General features: G+C 37.7%; 1 long non-coding RNA gene across 2 annotated transcripts; it reads left to right on the top strand.

Annotated features, from left to right (window-relative positions):
- The first annotated feature begins 1871 nt into the window (after positions 1-1871).
- LOC146515040 (uncharacterized) lies at positions 1872-4220 on the top strand. Of its 2 annotated transcripts, XR_014875103.1 has the most exons (3): positions 1872-3073; positions 3242-3305; positions 3702-4220. It is a non-coding gene; the product is annotated as an uncharacterized LOC146515040 (long non-coding RNA). The 2 variants fall into 2 exon arrangements; XR_014875102.1 differs by having other exon boundaries at positions 1872-3305.
- The last annotated feature ends 12870 nt before the right edge of the window (positions 4221-17090 follow it).

Genomic DNA, 17090 nt, shown 5'->3' with positions numbered 1-17090 from the left:
AAAGATTTTCACTTTGACTGTTTGCAGAATATTTCAGACCAAGTATTAACTTGTCAGAATGTAGGAGAGGTTTGAGTGACTAAGTGGAAATATGTGGTTTAAGGTTGCATAACCTGAAATTCAGGCGTTATCTCGGAGGTGATAGGTTTACCGTTGCCTTCGTTTTTTTTCCTTTCTTTTTTCTCTATAAAGTTGTTCTATTCCCTGAGAAGAAAATCACGCACTTGGAAACACCACCCACGTTTATGTCCTGTGTTACCCTGGTGGCTAGTGTGAAATCCACCCACAGTATTTCAGGTGCATCATCACAGAACTCAGTAGTTGTCACAGTCTTTGCCAAGCAGAATATGTGTGCATTTGATGTTCATGCAAAACTATTACGTCCAATTCCTTGGTCGTCCAAGTCTTATAACCTCTTCTTACCACTCCCCTTAGTTGCATATCTCTATGGTTCTGACACAAATACAGGTTGTCATCCTTGCTGTACAAAATGCACAGGATATTGCCCACTCACTGAAATAGATAAACTACCCAGTTAAACAGCTAAACTACATCTTGAATCCCAGTTGATCTGTTGATGCAGGCTACTGCAAATCAGAGGATTATAGAAAGGTGATTGAAGGACTGGGAGATTTTGTTTTTGATTTTTTTTCTAGAGGAAATTGATCTTTTAAAAAGTTTTTCCACTGGTTGATTTTTTTTCAGAGTGGTTATGTAGATCTACATTTCACAAAAAATACATTAAAAAATACATAAGTACAGAATACAAAGAACTAGCAATTGAGGCTAATTAACAGAGCTGATAAGTCTGGGTTAACCTTCTGGGAATTGGGTGCAGTGGATTTGTGGTGTTATGTGTTATGGCAAATGTCACTGATTCAGCTTTTTCTAGTTAGGTAAGTCATAAAGTGAAAAGAAGTGCCAGCAACAGCAGAGGATTGCACTGGTTCTTGATGACTACTGTATAAACATTATTCAATGGAATAGCAAAGTAGCTTCAGGGGGTGGAAACAGTTGGCTGCTCAGTCTACAGATCCAAAGATAATGATGATGATTTGTGTGCTGAGTAAAAGGAAGAACTCTAAATTGAATTCAGTTCAATTCAATTCAATCTTATTTATACAGCGCCAAATCACAACAACAACGCCTCGAGGCGCTGTATATTGTACGGTCGACCCCACTATAATACATACAGAGAAAAACCCAACAATCAAATTCCCCTATGAGCAAGCACTTTGGCGACAGTGAGAAGTGAGATTCAGGGTCAACTGATCCAGCCCTAACTATATGCTTTAGCAAAAAGGAAAGTTTTAAGTTTAATTTTAAAAGTAGAGATAGTGTCTGTCTCCCGAATCCAAACTGGAAGCTGGTTCCATAGAAGAGGGGCCTGAAAACTGAAGGCTCTGCCTCCCATTCTACTTTTAAATACTCTAGGAACAACAAGTAAGCCTGCAGTGCGAGAGCGAAGTGCTCTAGTAGGGTGATATGGTACTACAAGGTCATTAAGATAAGATGGGGCCTGATTATTTAAGACCTTGTATGTGAGGAGCAGGATTTTGAATTCAATTCTGGATTTAACAGGGAGCCAATGAAGGGAAGCCAAAACAAGAGAAATATGCTCTCTCTTTCTAGTCCCTGTCAGTACTCTTGCTGCAGCATTTTGGATTAGCTGAAGGCTTTTCAGGGAGTTTTTACACTGTAAAATGTAATATTGTGTTTAATTAAAAATATTAAATAGGCTGAACTCAATTTTTATCAATTTGTTATTAGAACTCAATTTAACTAAGTTACAAGTACTTTTTATGCAAAAACGCTGATAAACTCAATTTATTTGAGTTGTCTTAACTTAGAAAAACTAAATAAGCTGGAAGTTTGAAAGATGTGTTTTGAAAATGCCACGTGACTACCGTCCTCCTCCCTCTGGGATCAGTCCGCATGTTCATGGTGCCAGCATTTGTTATGCAATATGTTGAGCAAACCTGGAGAAGCTCAGCTCAAGATATTATTGTTGTCATTGCTATGAATCTTTACCTGATACACTGACTTGGTGAGTAAATGTTTACTCTTATTCAAACTGATTTTGTGGCTTCTCTTAGTTTAGCACCAGGTTTATAATCTTGCTAGCTAGTTAGTGTTAGCCTAGCGTTGCTGCTGGGCTCATGTTACTTAAAAATTAACACCACAGCCTTAAAAACCTTACATAACACTATGTCTGTGAAATTTTCTGTTGATTGTTTGAAATAAAAAAGTGACATAAGAGCCCAGACAAAATTCTTCGGGAGGTGCAGCTGTTAGGGGTGGGGTGTGGGGTGTATTTTCAATCCATAGCCATAACTAACTAACTAACTAATTATATATATATCATATTTAACCTGAGTAGCAAAAGACCGCAATGGGGTTGAAAACAATAAGCCAGGAGTTAGCTGTGCTCGCAGACTCTATCGAGCCTTGACCTCCCGGTCAGCTATTGCGCTGGTGGATAACAGAGCTCTCCAAAAACGTGGAAGCACTTTTGCAAATATGTGATATTTTGATAAATTAAGTAGATATTTGAGCATTACACAGCTACATTCTCACCTGAAAATATCTTAAAAGGTTATTTTGTAACCCAGAAAGGGTAGTCTGGGGAAAAGGAGGATCGCATTTGTCAATCACGGTTGTCGGAGCCTGTGCGTACTTGTAATGGCGGAGGAGCACGGCTAAAAAACTTATTACTTTTTCTGGGTCACAAAATAAACTTTTAAGATATTTTCAGGCGAGAATGTAGCTGTGTAAAGTTCAAATATCTGCTCAATTTATCAAGACATCACATATTTGCAAAAATGCTCCAACGTTTTCGGAGACGTCCATTTTTTTCATGCTTTGTGGCAGCTTTTGAACATCTGTGGCATCTATTAATGTCAAATCTAGCCTTTATTTAACAACATAAGCAAACTCTATGTTACAATGATTGCACAGCCATTAAGGATCAAATCAGTTTCTGAAAAATATTCTGGTTTTTCTCCCTCTGCTTGCTTCTTACTGTCTTTGAGGCTTGGGACCAGCACTCCTGCTGTTGGACAGAAAGACATCAGTAAGTATTTTGGTTTTCCAATATATTAGCAACTGTCAGTGACATTTATATTAATCAGGCTGAACTTTAATCATACTTTAGATCAGCCTGTTTTACTTATTGTTTTATTTGTGCTTTGGTTTGGGGAAGTTGTTTCTTTACTGATCTTTTCCTGTCTTCTGTTATTAGACTTGAGATATGACTGTACTATGCTGTTGCTGGTGACTCCAGTTAATTCTACAAGACATGCTGTGTAAGTAAACAAACAACAACAGTTTGGTCTGCATTTCTTGAAAGATCACATCCCCCAAACTTAGTTTAGAGGGTCTACACTGTAAATAGTGAAGTCTGCAAGTTTTCTAACAACAAAATTTGTTTTGTGCCCAAATCATTTTGCACATCATTAGAATGAAAGTTATTGGCCATGTTTGCATAGCCCTTTTTAAAATGATGCTTTCATGACATTATTGTGTGTTGGGTGGTGGTCAGGGCTACCCAGACTGACAATTGGGACATTGAATGTCACCTCTACGGTGGGGAGGGAGCCTGAGATTGTCTAAATTTGAGTCTGTTTATACCAAATGCAGAAAAAATGTTTTAAGAAAGCAATTAAGTTCATGTTCCAAAAAATATGATTGTTTGCTTGCAGGACAACAGGAGAGATGAGTCCTCCGTCACACATGGTGTGGTCAGTGAAGATGGTCGCCTGCAGGTTCAAGCTCATTGCATCTCCAACCCACATCCACTGACACTGTACTTAAGGGAAGTTAAAGACTTTCTTCTGCACCTACATTTGGATCACCTCGATCCATGACAGTCATTCAGGCAGTAATGCCTGGACTGGAAACAAGCATCCTTAAAATAATACAACATTCCAGCTCCTGTGTTGGAATGAAAAACAAATGTGTTGTTTAAATCAGAGACTGCACTTGTGACAGAACAATAAATATTTTATTTTGATTATATAAGTAATGTAAGTACAAAACAAACTAGGCCTAAACTTATTTTCAGAAAAATTACATCTGAGACTTTGTTTCATTGTAAGATTATAACAGTGATGGCAATATAATTGTTTGTTGTTCAGCAGAACAGTGTCCAGTATGTTGGCTGTTATACTTTGTTGTGTTTGAAAATAAAAGTTGGGCTGATTTTAACATCATTACAAAAAGTGTTTTTAATTATTTTTAATCATATTCAGGTTATCACAAATTGTTTTTTCATTTAGTTGAACTTGAAATGTTTGTCAGTAGTTAAACAATTAGTATTGAACAGTCAGAAATATCAAGTTATTCTTAATACTGCAGACTTGCACTGTATAAGTTGTCCTAACAGTCATCTTAAGTAAGCTTTACTTAGTTTTTTGAGGCAACGAGTTTCCTTAATTTTTTTGAGTTCTGGGAACTAACAAGGTTGTACAGTGTACTCAAAATGAGTAAGTTGCCCTAACTTGGTCATCTTACGTAAACTTGATCCAATTTTCTTGAGTTCTGGGAACAAATGAGCTTGTACAGAGTACTCAAAATAAATAAGTTGTTCTAATTTAGTTCATTTACTCAATTTTTTTGAGGCAACGAGTTTCCTCAATTTTTTTGAGTTCTGGGAACTAATTGGATTTTACAGTGTAGGACATCCTGATAATAATGAATTACAGTAGTCCAGCCTGGAAGTAATACATGCATGAACTAGTTTTTCAGCGTCACTCTGAGACAGGATATTTCTAGAAAGCAGTCCCACATATGTGTTTAATATGTACATTTAAGGACATATCATGGTCAAAAATGACTCCAAGATTCCTCACAGTGTTACTGGAGGCCAAGGTAATGCCATCCAGAGTAAGAATCTGGTTAGATACCATATTTCAAAGATTTTCAGAGCAGAGTAAAACAACGTCAGTTTTATCTGAATTTAGAAGCAGAAGGTTAGAGGCCATCCAGGTCTTTATGTCTTTAAGACATTCCTGAAGTTTAATTAATTAGTGCATGCAGTGGCGTGTCTAGAAAATTTTTGTTGGGGGGGGGGGGGGGGGGGGGCAGGTAGGGGCACAGATTTGGAGAAGGGTGGCAGATATAATTGGCAGATAATGTTAAAAACAATTCTACCAACCGTTAACCATAATTCAATAACCCTATAAACCTAATAACCGAATGCGCTTTTAACTCTTATTAGAATGAGATTTTAACCACTACGGTGCAAAGTTTTTAGATACTGCGTTGATAAAATACAAGAGATACAATCAGTCAGTGTTTATTCAGCAGTCAAGGACATCAATATTTGCATAGTATTTTTACTGACATACAGTGCAGATATGTTTTGGGCAAAAACATTTTTGAATATTAAAATACGAACATTTTTAACATACAATTAGCAAATTAGCCAATGCCAATGCAAAACTAATGCTTATTAAAAAAAGAAGATAATCTTCTCACAAACTGGTGTTTGATTTTGAAACAGGAAAAAAGTGGGGAAACAAATGAAAAGACTAACATTTTAATAAAACCTGAAAGCAAGTAAATACTTTATATGCTGCCTTATGGTAAACTTTGGTAATATGATGTATAAAGAACAACACTGGCTGATGATGAAATACAGTCAGCTGGCATGGTAACACTGCCAGTATTAACCTGCAGGGCTGGACTGGGACAAAAAAATGGGCATTTTCACTACAGGCCGGTCCACCAGGTATTAAAGCCATAAAGCCTTTGAATGAAAACAAATACTGTTGTAACAGTGATGTACACTGTCTTTTTGGTATATGTATGATTTCTATACATTTTACATCAGATAAAAACTTTGTTCGCAAGATTCAGATAATTATTTAATAAAAGCGAGACATTTTAAATGAGAATAAGAAAGAAAAGTTTTCTTTGTGCCCCCTCTCTCCTGTCAATGCCCTACCTGGCCCCCTGGCAACACTTTGCTAGACCCGCCCCTGCACAGTTACCAGCTGTCAGCTACATAAAAAAAAGGATCCTGGTGTTATTTGTCTCTCATAAACAGTTCATAACTTCCCTTCAACTCATTCATGTCACCTAAAAGGTAAACCTGTTTCTCCATCACCTGTTCAGCTCTGATGATTCAGTAAGGACATCTCCTGGTTTCATCTTCATGTTTCCCTCTCACCACATATCCAAACCGATATCATGACCAGCAGCTTTTACAGCTGTGGCTCCAGCAAACATCAGCTGATACTAGAATTTAATATTAAATAAATTCTAACAACAGCTGATCAAGCTTAAACGTGCTGCTGTTGTTTAGCGTGACATCCGCTGGTTCCTGTTTCTGGCACAAAGTGGGCAATAAATAAACAAGAGAGAAAAGCCGATCAGCTGAACATTGATCAGTTTCATGATTGAAGTAGCAACAGAAGGGGGGGGGGGGGGGGGGGTGAGAGAAGAGGCAGCTGTGCAGCATAAAGACAGAATAACTCCAGCTTTGTGTCTTTTTCCATTCTACCTAAAGTACGGGACAAACTGCGTCTCTTCTCAGCTCAATACAAAACCCATAATATTTTCTCTGAATGAGGGACCATTCCACTTTAAGGAGCCGTTGGCAACTCTACTAACTAACCTTATGAATAAAATAAAGTTCTCTATCAGTAACATCATAGTAACCGAACAGCTGTATAGAAACTCCGTCATGCTAGCTCAGGCAGTACGAGTTATTGTAACTGACTGTAAAAAGTCAGCACAACGAAAATAAACTCCACCTAAACTTGGTTTATATCTGACCCAGATAGACTGAAGGTCATAACTTCTTACCTGAAGTTCAGTTCACCTGATACTCGGATGTATGCATATGAGCTACAAGTATACTGTGATGGGCAAAGTTAAGTGGCAAACCGTCATACCTACTTAAATTAGTGCTGGAATTACTCTGTGACAGCAGAAATGTGCATAAACTACTTACGGTAGGACCTTTTGCCAAAGTAGGATGGTCAGAACACCGGTGGCTGCCTCGGGTCTCTCCTCCTCCTGCCTCCCCTTCCCTCATCCACCTGTTGGCTGTGTGGAAGCTCCGTCATAGCCACCACTTAGTTAGTTATTTTTACAAATGGCCAGCATCTGGCCAATCCACCACCTCTCATTGTTCATGCCGTTACAAAAAATAAATAAATAAATAAGTCATCAGCCCACCATGCAAATGTCTGATGGCTAGTCCAGCTACGTTAACTTGTTAATCTTTCGCCGAAAAAATGTTTTCTGCGGTGCTGTCTTTTGTGCTTGGCTCTCCTACCTTTGCTAACATGATGCTCATAGTGCAGAAGCCGGTGCTGCATTCACTTACCCTCGGAAATCTGAGCTTCACTGTGAAACCATAATTGTACATTTGATATTTAATTAAATTTTATTGTTTTAGCTTCGAGGTGGCACCTGAGGTGGCCAGTCTGGACATGCCACTGGGTGTGTGTTACCTGGCTTCATGGATAGATAAAGTTGGGTGTCATCTGCATAGCAGTGAAAATGTATGCTATGTCTTCTAATGATGCTGCCTAGGGGAAGCATGTATAATGTAAACAGAATTGGTCCTAGCACTGAACCCTGTGGAACTCCAAAATTAACCTTAGTGTGTGAAGAGGACTCTCCATTTACATGAACTAATTGGAGTCTATTGAACAATTGGAGAGATGTGATACAACCCACTGCAGCGCAGTATCAGTAACACACCTACAGTATTCTAATTGCTCTAAAAGGATATTATACTCAACAGTATCAAATGCTGTACTAAGGTCTAGCAGGATAAGCACAGAGATGAGTCCACTGTCAGAGGCCATAAGAAGATCATTTGTAACCTTCACTAAAGCTGTTTCGGTGCTGTGATGAGCTCTGAAACCTGACTGAAACTCTTCAAATAAGCCATTCCTCTGCAGATAATCGGTTAGCTGTTTGACAGCTACTCTTTCAAGAATTTTGATATGAAATATGATAGGCTTAAAGGCTTAATATGATCAATATGATATTGATCATATTAAGATTGAAGCATTAATTAATGGCAGGACTTCTTTGAGCAGGCTTGTAAGAATGGGGTCTAAAAGACACGTTGATGGTTTGGAGGAAGTTTTGTGGTCTGGTTACCTATAGGCTGGCCATGACCAGCAGCCATCAACTTTACGACTCATGATAATCACATAGCTGTGTATCTTCTGCAGATCCTTCTAATTTCTCCTTTAATTTCCTTGTATTCAAGATCATTGCGTCTTTAAGAAGTTATGAACATAGGCCAACAACCAGTAACTAGTCACTGTGAGACCACTTATTTTGTCAGTGGCCAAACTGGTCATTGGTTCCTCCTTCACAATATGATCTATGGAAGCAAGTGGAAGCAACATGCTACAGATAAAAAAAAAAAAACAACCTAAACAAAAACAAACAAACAAACAAAAAACTTTAGTTCCAATAAAAAACCTTAATGAACATTGCATTATTATTAATATTTTTTGGTCAAAATTAAAGGACCTCCATAGTGACAATAAAATGTAGTTATGGTTATGTAAAGGTTTTTAAGAGTTAAAAGCATGCTAATGTTCAATGTTTTGTTGACCCATAAAAAGTGTTTAAACAATTCCAGTCTGGCCCTGCATGCTCCTGCTTGATGAAGAGTGTAACTCAGCGTGGAGTCACACGTCACACTGCGTCTGTGGCTGTGAGCGTGACTCCACATGTTGCAAAATGAGCTGATCCTCATGTGGTAATGCAATAAAGATCTCTTTGTAGTAACAGTAAGGGTGCTTAACAAAAAAAACAACAACTATGCAGTGAGGGATTAATATATTTTTGGGGGAAATACTTGTCTCTCTTTGCAAAAAAAGCGACTAGCAAATGATATCAGTAAAGTGTAAACCTTAATAAAGTGTTTTGGGATATGAAATCAGAAATTGAGGGTGAAATTACATAAAATGGTCCTCACACTTATCTCTTATTGTTTCACTGCAATCAATTAGCTGTGCTGATCAGACCCTGTGCTACAGTAATTTAACCACTGACTGACAGCTGACTGGAGCCAGTAGAAGGAAAATGGAGGCGAGAGAAGACCATAAACAGTGAATAGTGGCAGAAAAACAGCTAATCTGTAAGATGCAAAAACCAAAATCATTAAGAACCACAACACAGGAAACTGATATAACAAGTACAGCAGAGTGGAAAGAAAAAGCTTGTGGACAAAATACACAAAGGGCAGGTCTCCCATGGAAAACAGCTGCAGCTGATGACAGACAAATCCTTCAAGCTGTGAAAAAGAACCCCAAAACAAATGTCAGTGACGTAAGTACCAGTCTCGAGAAAGCAGGTGTTATTATGTAGAAGACTCGAACAGCAGAATTACAGAGAGATGCTGCAGGATGCAGACATTATGAGCTGCAGGAATTCAAATGTAGGATTGAAATTTGGGCAAAAATAGAAAAGACAAGCCAAGTCAGAAAGTACTATAAGAGCAAAATGAGCTTTTACCAAAGTGTTGGAAAGCCCACATTCATAAGATACTAAATGTTCAGTTATGATTTGTTGCAATTAATTATTAAACCAATTTAGTCTTTTTTTTTGTCTTTATGTGTTGGCCAAATTAAATAAGACTTGAATTAATTCTCTGCATTTATTTGCAGTTCTTTTATGTGTGTCCCAGATATCGGTTGCTTGTTTGTAACAGGTATAAAACATGTGGTTAAGTACGAGGTGTTCCCCATCCCGTGACGCTGTTTTGTTTTTGTGATGGTAAACACAGAACTGGTCACAGATGGCAGCTTACACTGGTTACCTGCTGAATACTTCATGAACTGACTCTGACTTTGGTAACATTATGCCATTGGTTGTCATGAGTTTTCCCCTCCCGGACCTCTGATGGAAAGTTATGGCGGATTGGTTTTCACTGTGTCACAGATACGTAGGTTGTCAGCCAATGGGAATCACACAGAGGGGCATAAATAAATGAACTGGGGACTTGATGGTGGACATGAATTTCCAGGTTTCTTAGTTTGAGGAAACAAATCTTGCAGACAGTGAGGTCACTTTTACAATGTTTAAATGTATTTTACTTTGAATAGTGTTATTTAATTCCCTGATTTTTCTTTAAATGAGTAATTATTAATAACGAGCAATCAAAGGACTGAACAACTAAAGTATGCTTTCTTAAATGAAAACTGTGAAATAAAGTAAGTTCATAAGTGAACTAGCTTTCAATTTAATTTAAAATAAGAGCATTCTAGACCCATTATCCAGTCCTATGATATATATTTTTTTTTTATTGTTACATAGAATAGTTATTTCTACCTTAAATGTGTGCTGTTGTCTCAAAAGATCTGATTTTGAAGGAACAGAACATGTACTTGATGTGCTCTCTGCGAGCTGCTTTGAAAAGCCTGTGTTCTGTGATTGGCAATGTGCAGCTCGATCCTAATTTGATAAAACAAAGAAAACAGCCAGTGGTGAGACTTCACTGTATCAGCCTTGGTAGCCCCCTCCCCTCCCCACCACCACTACCACCACCTAAACATTGAAGTCACAATGTCATGAGAAGTTGCGATGGTTGGAGAATAGAAACAAAAATAAGGTACTGATGATAAATACAATCTGCTTCCACCATGTTGTGTCTTCTTGAGTCAAAGTGTTCCAGGTGGTTACTCGGGATATTAAAAAAAAAAACAAAAAAAAAACTCCATGGATTTGTTTTCAAAATGTCCATTTTTGTTTTTCAGGGGAAAAAAGGACTAAAGAGCTTTGGATACATTGCGGATAAAGGTTTTTTGACCCCTTTTTTGGATATTTGTCACACTTACATGTTTCTAGATGATCAAACAAATTCGAATCTTAGACAAAGACAACTTGAGTAAATACAAATGCAGTTTTTAATGATGATTTCACTGATTTAATTGAGTAACCAGGAAAGCTGAGTTTCATGTCACTAGCCACATCCAGTCCTGATTAATCAGAATCAATTTAGTCCCAAGTCCAGTCCTACACACAAATCTCTGGAGTTAAATTATTCTGGAGTTGCATAAAAGTGCACAAGAGTTACATTCCGGGAGTTTATTTTTCACCTTATACTACATCATGTTGGGGAGTACTCTAAAGCGGTGTAATATTTAGGTTTTCATGCACTGGGTGCTAAGGAGTCTAATTCGACACATTGCTGGTGTTGTTTGTCTGTCGACCGTTACCGCGCCCATCTGTGTTTTTTTCTTGGACTCCGACATGTAGGAGGTAAAAATACTTTATTTACTTTTATATATATATATTATATATATATATATATATATATATATTATATATTCAGTTTACATGGATGCATAAGTAAAAGTTAACTAACTAGCACACATGTGTTTTCTGTATGTTATGCTGATTGGAGATAGCAGCTAGACTAATGCTAGTCAAAGTTAGCTAACTAACTAATCTTACTGTATTTTAAGATACACATTTCACGTTGTCATGAAAACGTTTCTATTTCTTAATTTTAACACTAACGTTTAATTTAACGTTAGCTAACTACAGTAATATTCTGTTTAGACTCATGTAATGGCCGTATTTAACCAAAGAGAGGTACAGCCTGCACTGATGAGATGTTGAGGTACCATTAACATCAGTTAGTTAGTCCTGCTGCACACTGAGATATGCACACACCCTGTCTCCAGAACTGTAAAGACAAGGACACAGCAAACATGCGGTCACATTGTCTGCTAAACCTAGCCTAGCTAAATAGATTTTAAGCAATATTTAGTGTGGACAGCTAACTCAATGTAGAAAGTGTTTATTGATTAAGTTATACACAGTTTACATAAAGTTACCATAAACAACCTCTTCTTCTTGTGTTGTGTTTCATAGTAAAGGTATTTTTTTCCGTAGGTGGCCAAGATGTTGATAAAAGTAAAACACAGAGAGACAACGAAATATGCAAAATTGGAAGAAGTCAGCTTCACAGATTTTGTGAGAGCAGGTAAGTTATGGTTTGTACTAAGTCATTAAAGAGGAAATGATAATGTTGTTAGTAACTGAGTGATGATTTTACTTCAGTGCAGCAGAAGTTTCTCATACCAGAAAATGCAGCACTGCAATCACAGATGAGCAGGTATAGAGGTGGATAGGGATTCTTTCCTGAACTTGCAGCAGTCAAAGAGGTGTGTTTTGTCATCTCTACAGGTGAAGGTAAGTAAATATATGCTCTGATAGATTTTGAAGGATTTGATTTGTACAGTTACTCTTAAATAAACATTTTTAATTTGTCTAATATCCTGTGGTAACAATCACAAAATGCTGTTTTCATGGCTCAACAGTAAGTTGGATTTATCACATGCATTTCAGACATCCTGGAAACACAATCATCCAAGAAGCTGCGTGACTGCTCAGACCTAACACACTATGTGACACTCACACCTTACTTAATTGACTTATACTTGACTCTTTAGTTGCCATTACTTGAAAAAGCTTAAACACAAAGATAAAACAGATTAGAGAAAAATAATTTAATATAGTATTTCATGTAGTTTGCTCTGCAACTGTAGTTTGTAATAAGACTTGCTCTCGCTCTCTCTCTCTCTCTCTAGAAATATATAGCTGTTTTTGTTATGTATGTTAACCATGAAATGTGTTTCCATGATCAGTGTCCTGCTTTTCAGGTAAATGAAACCATTTCTAAGAAGATACTGGTCCTAGAAAGGGAGAAAGTAAGACATTTCAAGTGTTTTGATGCCCAAATGTCATATGGGTGTGATTCACAATTTTATGTTCTGTGAGAGAGTTGCATTACTTAATTTGTTGGCTTGATGGAGACTTTACAGAGTTTTTCTCACGTTAACACTGCATTACAAGAAGTGCTTATTCTGTAGTCATTTTTTCCCTTTAATTCTGTTTTTTTTTTCTTTTCGCCCAATGTTAGGCCTATCTGACCTCAACTGTTTAGCTGCCAATAATGGTGGATGTTATGCTATTACAGTACTGTTACACAGAATGTATGTTAATCCATGCAGCATTCATATTTGAATATGTTATTTTTGATAAATAAAATTCATACATTCATAATAATCAGTATTGTGTTTTTGTAGTAATTTGCACCTAAAACCTAAAACTTTTTTCATTTGATGAGTAACACTATAAAAGAGTTAATATCAAACGTAACTCTAGTTATGAGTTAAATTTTACTCTATATGGTAGTAGAAATTTTACTCCATGAAAGTTTAGTTTTAACTCCTATAAAGAGTTGAAAGATCACTCCCGAAAAGAGTTACTTAACTCTGCACTAGAGTTCATTTGATGGTGACGCATGTACACTCAAATGTAGTTAATCTGAACTCCCAGAGAGTTTATTCCAAAGACCAGAATTTGCTGTGTAAGTATATGCTTTATGAAAAGTAAAGTTTTAAGCCTCAACTTAAAGTAGAGAGGGCGTCTGTCTCCTGAATCCAAACTGGAAGCTTGGTCCACAGCAGAGGGGCCTGAAAGCTGAAGGGTCTGCCTTCCATTCTGCTTGTAATACTCTAGGAACCACAAGTAAGCCTGCAGGCTGAGTGGAGTGCTCTAATGGGGTGATATGGTACTATAAGGTTATTAAGATAAGATGGGGCCTGATTATTCATGTGAGGAGCAGGATTTTAAATTTCATTCTGGATTTAATGGGGAGCCAATGAAAGAAGCCGATATAGGAGAATTATGCTCATAATTCTCCTATATCTGTCATCAGTCTGGTTTCAAACGCTTGAGGCTTTGGACTCCAGTGAACAATGCTAGCTGCCATTATCCATAAATGGAGAAAGCTTGGAACAGTGGTGAACCTTCCCAAGAATGATCAGCCTACCAATATTACTCCAAGACCACCCTGACAACTAATCCAGGAGATCACATAAGATTCCAGGGCAACATCTAAAGACTACAGGCCTCATTTGTTTCAAGGATCATGATTCAATTATGAGAAAGTGACTGGGTAAGAATGGCATCCATCCATCCAATGTGAAAACCCCTGTGGCTTCAGCAGGAGGGCTTGAAGGCAAAGCTTTCCAAATGTGCCTGCCAGCCAGAGGTTCATTACTTGGGCCATGCCATTTCTTATCAGGTGTCTCCACAGGTCCCAGCAAGGTTAAGGTATAGCTAACTGGCAGCCTCCTAAAACAGTTTCAGAACTATGGTCCTCTCTTGGTTTTGCGAAGTTTGCTGTTCCTCTGCATAGACTGGTGGCACAGTCTTTTTTCTTTTTTTTTATACTTTTTATTTATTAATTTACAGTATGAGAATACAAAACTTTAGGTCAGCATGGAAGACATGCACATTCCCAACATTAGTATCTACTTACATCATGGTAATATTTAATTGTTCAGTACAAAGGGAGTACACAATCCATTTTTCCCAGAGCTTCTTGAATTTCTCAAGCTCAAGTCTAAGGACAAAGGTAAGTCTTTCCATTCCAAAAATTTCTTCCACTATCCCATGCCACTGGCCCGAGTTGGAGGGTCTGCCTTTAGCCATCTTCGGGTTATGGCCTTTCTGCTGCTAGTCAAAAGTATTTTCAATAAATAATTATCTTTATGTGGAAGCGCCTTAGGTAAATTGCCAAGATACAACGTATCAAATGAATAGTCTATTTTTATCCCGATTATTTTGTTTATCTCAATGGCCACCTCCCCCCAATATGGCTGGATCCTTGGGCAGGCCCAGACATGAAAATGGTTTGCCATGGGGGTACCACAACCTCTCCAACATAGGCCCTGGCTCTGTGAGCCTGTTTGCCGAGCTGTGAATTTAGGAGTGATAAAAAATCTCACAACATTTTTCCAACCAAACTCTCTTAAGGACCTTGAATTTGCAGTGGTAGCCTGAGACTCACATATTCCCCACCAGCTGTCCTCTGATATTTGTGAGCCTGATTCCCTCTCCCAGTTTTGCTTAATATACAACGTAGAGTGATTTTTAGAGGCTTGTATACTTCCGTATATTTTTGAGACCAACTTTTTAGAGTCCTTTTTTTGTATGCCTCTTGAAAGATATGAATTAGGTTGTATTCGTTTTCATCTCTGAATAGTAACGTCTTGTTGTAATAGTCTCTAACTTGCAAGTATCTATAGAAGTCATGCTTTGCCAATCCGTATGTATCTGAAATAGTTTTATAGCTTTGAAATCCCCCGTTTGTTGCTAGTGAACAAAAAGAAGTAATTCCTCTCAGAGTCCACTGTTTAAAGGTCCCATCCAGCCTGGCAGGCACAAATTCCGGTCATAAGCTATCAATCAAGGTCCTAGCCTGTTTTTCTATTTGTAGTTTCCACTACCCTGAACCATAGTTTCAGGGTGAACTGGTCAAATGGTTCAAATCTTTGTAAAATTTTCAGCTTGGTTTTTATTTCTAAAAGTAATGGGAAGTCTAATTGAGTAATTTCCATATTTTTCCATTTAGCTTCATAATTTGGGGAACACCAGTTTACCAGGGGTTTCAGTTGTGCGGCATAATAGTAATCTTGTAAGCACGGCAAAGCTCTCCCTCCCTTCTCTTTTTTCAGTTGCAATGTTTTGTACTGGACCCTCGGTCTTCTGCTGTTCCAGATGAACAGTGAGATCCATCTATCCCATTCGTCAAATTGTTTTTGGGGTATCTCCAGGGGCAGTGACTAGAAGAGATAGAGAATTCGAGGCAGAATGTTCATTTTAATTATTTCTATTCTATTACTCATATCCATGGGGAGGAGAGACCACCGAGTCAGGTCAGATTTGATCTCTTTGTTGAGGGGGCCATAATTGATTTCATAGAGTTTAGACATGTCTTTTGTTAGGTTTACTCCCAAGTATTTTATTGTGGGAGAGTCCCATTTGAAGTAAGTTTCTTTTTAGTTTCTGGTCGAGGTGTATAATTGAATGTAAGGGATTGTTTTTTAATATTTAGTTTATAGCCAGAGTAATGATTATAGGCTTTAGTAAGTATCAATTGGAACAAACTTGATTCAGGATTTGTAATAAAAAGAAGAACATCATCCGCAAACATACAAGTCTTGTGTTCTTCTCCCCTGATCATAATTCCTTGTATTTCAGATTTTTCTAATAGCCTGAGCCAGAGGCTCAATGTACAAGGCAAACAGGGACGGGCTCAAGGGACAGCCCTGGCGTGTCCCTTGCTTCAAGTTAATATTTTGAGACAGGTGTCCATTAATCCTGATCCTGGCTGTTGGAGAGTAATACAGTGCCTCAATACATTTAATGAAGCCATCTTTGAATCCGAATCTTGCTAGTACCCTAAATAGATATTCCCAACCCACCGAATCGAAAGCCTTTTCGGCATCTAAGCTGACCAACATTGCACTAATATTTTCTGATGTTATATGATTCATCACTTGTAGTGTTCTCCTTAAGTTATCTTGAGTCTGTCTATTTGAGACAAAGCCTGTCTGATCTAAGTCTATCAGCTCCGGAATAATCGATTCCAGTCTCTTAGCTAATATTGAAGCAAATAATTTATAGTCCACGTTAAGGATGGAAATTGGCCTATACGAGCTGCATTCTTTTTTATCTTTGCCGTCTTTTGGGATAATTGAGATAACTGCTTCTCTCCAAGATTGTGGGGCTACTCTGTTCTTAATGTGTGATTAAAGCAATTAAGTAGCACTGGTGTTACTTGTGTCCTAAATGCTTTATACCATTCGGACGGATAACCGTCTGTGCCTGGTGCCTTATTCGCCTTCAGCCTTGAAATGGCTTTATGCAGCTCTTCAGCAGTTATCTCAGCCATGAGTTTTTTATTTTGTAATTCTCCTATAGATGGTAGGTCTAATGAGTTTAGAAAGGCATTTATCATTGTATTTTCTACTATGGGAGGTTGGGTATATAGGTCTTTGTAATACTGTTCAAATGCCTGTTGAATATCATCCAGTTTACTGCAAATAATTTGTGACTCAGTTCCTGATTTTATGAATTCTGTTCTTTTCCTGTTGTTTTCGCAACCTCCACGACAGAAGCTTCATTGCCCTAGGTCCCGTCTCATAATACTTTTGTTTTGTAAATTTGAGGGTTTTTTTCAATTTCCTCGTCGTAAATGCCGTTTATATCTTGTTTAATTTTGTTCATTCTCGCCAATCTGGGGATCT

Source organism: Neolamprologus multifasciatus, chromosome 7 (genome assembly GCF_963576455.1).
Source record: "Neolamprologus multifasciatus chromosome 7, fNeoMul1.2, whole genome shotgun sequence".
Classification (NCBI taxonomy): domain Eukaryota; kingdom Metazoa; phylum Chordata; class Actinopteri; order Cichliformes; family Cichlidae; genus Neolamprologus; species Neolamprologus multifasciatus.
Note: the sequence above shows the minus strand (reverse complement) of the source record. Positions and strands in the feature narration are given on the sequence as shown.